The sequence below is a fragment of the Aegilops tauschii genome, chromosome 4 (assembly GCF_002575655.3).
Source record: "Aegilops tauschii subsp. strangulata cultivar AL8/78 chromosome 4, Aet v6.0, whole genome shotgun sequence".
Classification (NCBI taxonomy): Eukaryota; Viridiplantae; Streptophyta; class Magnoliopsida; order Poales; family Poaceae; genus Aegilops; species Aegilops tauschii.
The window spans coordinates 392718926-392723515 of NC_053038.3; the positions used below are offsets into that span (position 1 = coordinate 392718926).

At 47.6% G+C, this 4590-nt stretch overlaps 1 non-coding gene across 1 annotated transcript; it reads left to right on the plus strand.

The window, feature by feature from the left end:
• Positions 1-542: 542 nt before the first annotated feature.
• LOC120963668 (small nucleolar RNA Z247) lies at positions 543-684 on the plus strand. The gene has a single exon (XR_005755419.1). It is a non-coding gene; the product is annotated as a small nucleolar RNA Z247 (small nucleolar RNA).
• Positions 685-4590: the final 3906 nt, after the last annotated feature.

Below are 4590 nucleotides of genomic sequence, written 5' to 3' on the forward strand. Positions count from 1 at the left end.
GGCATATGCTTCATCCAATCTTTCATGGTATTCAGAGCCAACTTCCTCTCCCACATCCAAACCTAGTCATGGCTAGCTCCAGCTCCGCCGCCGCCGCTTTTGCCCTCATTCCCATCGCTGATAAGCTGCACCGGGGCAACTACCTGGTCTGGCGCGCGCAAGCCCTAGCCGCCATCCGCGGAGCGCAGCTGACGGATCACCTCAACCCTGATCACCCGTTCCCGGAGCCCAAGCTTGCCGATAAAGACGGTAAGCCGACAGATGTGCCAAACCCGGCGTATCTTGTCACCCTGGCGCAAGACTCGCAGGTGCTGAGCTTCATCCTCAACTCGATCTCGCCACCTGTGATGATCCAAGTCGCCCACTGCACTAAGGCCGCGGCGGCATGGACCGCCATCAGGGAGATGTTCCTCTCCCAGATGCAGGCCAACATCGTCAACACGTGGATCGCCCTCTCCACCACCAAAAAGGGCACTGCAACCATCGCCGACTACATCGGGCGCATGAAAGCGTTGGGCGATGAGATGGCTTCAGCAGGCAAGCCGCTCGACGATGATGACATGGTCTCCTACATCCTCGCCGGACTAGACTACGACTACATCTCGTTTGTCTCGTCCATCTGCGCCGCGAGGACTGAACCAATCAAGGTAGCTGAACTTTACTCTCAGTTGATCGGTTTTGAAAAGCGTCTTGCTATGTTCGAAGGTGGCAACCACTCCTCCCAGTCCTCGGCCAATACTATCTCTCGTGGCCGTGGTGGTTTTGGCCGCGGTGGAGGTGGCCGTGGCAATGGTGGCCGCGACAATGGAGGAGGTGGCCGCGGCAACAGAGGTCGTGGCAATGGAAGCGGTGGCCGTGGAAATGGAGGCCGCGGCAACGGCAACGGAGGAGCCGATGACCTTCCTGAGGTCGTCTACCAGATCTGCAAGAGGTCGAATCACACCGCCCTCGAATGCTACCGTCGCTTCGACATCTCCTACACCAAGAACGAGAAGAGCGTCGGATCTGCCACAACCTCGTCCTATGTAGTAGATACCAGCTGGTATCTGGACACTGGCGCCACCGATCACATCACCAGCGAGCTCGACAAGTTGACCGTCCACAACAAGTACCACGACAACGATCAAGTCCACACTGCAAACGGAGAAGGTATGGAAATTAGTCATATTGGTCACACTACCGTTCGTACCCCTACTCGTGATCTTCATCTAAAGAACATCTTGCATGTGCCCGATGCCGCCAAAAACCTTATCTCCGCCCATCGCTTATCCACTGATAATCATACTTTCCTTGAAGTTCACCCAACTTTTTTTCTCATCAAGGAACATGGAACGAGGAAAACCCTTCTGCGCGGCAGGTGTAGACAAGGTCTCTACCCCGTATCATCGGCTCCTTTAGCTCAAGCAAGCAAGCGTTTGGTGCAAATAAACTGCCTGTTGAAAGGTGGCACAGTCGGCTAGGGCATCCGTCATCCACCATAGTGCGTCATGTTCTTAGCCAGAATGATATTCCTTTTTCTAGTAGCGAGTTGAATAAAGAAGGAGTTTGTGATGCATGCCAAATGGGCAAAAGTCACCAACTTCCTTATCCTAGTTCAAACAGTGTGTCTAAAGCTCCTTTAGAGCAAATTTTCTCCGATGTATGGGGGCCTGCCCGTGATTCTATCAATAAGAAGAACTATTATGTGTCTTTCATTGATGATTACAACAAATTCACGTGGATATATCTACTTAAGCACCGATCCGAAGTGTTTAAGGTCTTTCATGAATTTCAAACCCTTGTTGAAAGGTTGTTCAATAAAAAAAATCACTATGCAAACAGACTGGGGTGGCGAATATGAATGCCTAAATTCCTTCTTTCGTCAATTAGGAATCACTCACCATGTCTCCTGTCCCCATGCTCATCAGCAAAACGGGTCAGCAGAAAGAAAACATCGACATATTGTTGATGTAGGGCTCTCTCTCTTGCCCATGCCTCCATGCCCTTGAAGTTTTGGGATGAGGCTTTCCTCTCTGCCACATATCTGATAAATCGCACCCCTAGCAAAGTGATTAATTTTGAAACTCCTCTGACACGTTTGTTTCAAGAACAACCCAATTATCATTCTCTTCGGGTCTTTGGATGTGCATGTTGGCCGAATCTTCGCCCTTATAATTCCAAAAGGTTAGAATTTCGTTCCAAACAGTGCGTGTTCCTTGGCTACAGCAATCTTCACAAAGGTTTTTAATGCCTAGATGTTGCTGCTGGACAAGTATATATATTCTGTGATGTTATTTTTGATGAAACAGTTTTTCCTTTGCAAATCTAAATCCAAATGCAGGCACCCCTCTCCGGTTGGAAGTCCTTTTACTTCCTGAGTCTGCACCTCTTGATCAGGGGGACGAACCTGCAGTTGATCAATAGACTAATTTTCGCCCTAATCCTGTTGCTAACAGTGGATAAAGTCCAGTTTTTGTGCATGATTTTATGCAGCCAGAACAAGACGAAAAAGTTGCGGAACACGAGGAGGATTCAGGTGCTGCGGGCAGCGATCCCGAGCCTGCAGCATCAGCGGGCGCAGGCGGCGCAGGTGGACCACGGGGCGAATCTGCCTCGACTGCGCAGACGCCGCCGCGGGAACGACGCGTGGCGCGCGCTGGATCGCCCGCTGGATCTCCCGACAGCGCGTCGTCAGGTGGGCCAACCGGCTCCCCTCTCGCGGGCCGCCAGGTGGGCCAACCAAGCGAGGGAGGCGTGCGCACGGGCTCCCGCGTCGATCTGCCCCGACAGGATGAGAGATCCTTTGTCGCTGGCGACAGATCTGCTACGGGATCGCGCGCTGACATGGGATCGCGTGCGGATCCTTCCTCCTCCGGCGGATTTTCTGTGCCGCATGCACCTGCAGCTCCTGATGTGCCAACTCGGCGAACACGGTCACAACACGGTATTTCAAAACCTCAAATTCGTACAGATGGCACAGTTAGGTATGACAAGCTCAAACCTCGTTTTGGTGGTCTGATAACTACTGGTGAACCTCATAATTTGCAAGAAGCTTTGAATGATACAAATTGGAAGAGGGCCATGAATGATGAGTATGATGCTCTTATTAAAAATAAGACTTGGCATTTAGTCCCACCAACAAAAAATAAAAATATCATTGATTGTAGGTGGGTCTATAGGATTAAAAGAAAGGCAGATGGTCAAATTGACAGATACAAGGCAAGGCTAGTAGCAAAAGGTTTCAAACAGAGATACGGTATAGATTATGAAGATACCTTTAGTCCTGTTGTTAAAGCAGCTACTATCAGACTTGTTCTTTCTGTTGCAGTATCCAGTAACTGGAGCCTCAAGCAATTGGATGTTCAGAATGCGTTCCTCCATGGCGTTCTAGAGGAAGAAGTCTATATGAGACAACCACCTGGCTATGAGATTAAAGGCAAGGAAAATCATCTCTGCAAACTTGACAAAGCGTTGTATGGTCTAAAACAGGCACCTCGAGCATGGTACTCCAGGTTGTGTGACAAACTTCAAGCACTTGGTTTTAAACCATCAAGGGGGGATACTTCTCTGTTCTTTTTTAGAAGTGGAAAAACTATTATGTTTATGTTGGTCTATGTTGATGATATAATTGTTGCTAGCTCATCACAAGATGTAACTGTAGCTTTGTTGGCAGATTTGAGAAGAGATTTTGCCTTGAAGGATCTAGGAGATCTACATTATTTCTTGGGAATTGAAGTCAAGAAGGTAAAAGATGGCATCCTTCTGACCCAAGAAAAATATGTCATGGATATATTGAAACGTGCAGGTATGACAAATTGCAAGATTTCAAACATGCCTCTCTCAACTTCTGAAAAACTGTCAAAGGAACAAGGAGAACCTTTGGGGGCCGAAGAGTCAACAAGGTATAGAAGTATGGTAGGTGCCTTGCAATATTTGACATTGAAAAGACCGGATATTTGTTTCCCAGTGAACAAAGTTTGTCAGTATTTGCACTCTCCTACCTCCCAACACATGACAGCAGTTAAAAGGATTTTGAGATATCTTAAAGGTACTATGAGTACAGGTCTAAAATTCACTAAGTCGGCTTGCAACATTGTTAGTGCTTTCTCAGATGCTGATTGGGCAGGATGTCCTAATGACAGAAGATCAACAAGAGGTTTCTGTGTGTTTTTTGGTCCCAACTTGATTTCTTGGAGTGCACGTAAGCAAGCTACTGTTTCAAGGTCAAGTACTGAGGCAGAGTATAAATCATTAGCCAATGCAACTGCTGAGATTATTTGGGTCCAAACTCTTCTGCGTGAACTTGGAGTTGCTCATTCGCTAGTTGCTCGTCTTTGGTGTGACAACATTGGTGCCACATATTTGTCAGCAAATCCAGTGTTTCACGCAAGAACTAAACATATAGAAGTTGACTATCATTTTGTTCGAGAGAGAGTAGCTAGCAAACTACTGGATATTCGGTTTATACCCACAGGTGATCAAGTTGCTGATGGGTTTACCAAGGCCTTATCAAGGCGGAAATTGGAAAATTTTAAGAGCAATCTCAACTTGGTGAAGTTATTATTAAGGAGGCGTGTTAGAATACATTGTAACATGTATATACGGTATAAA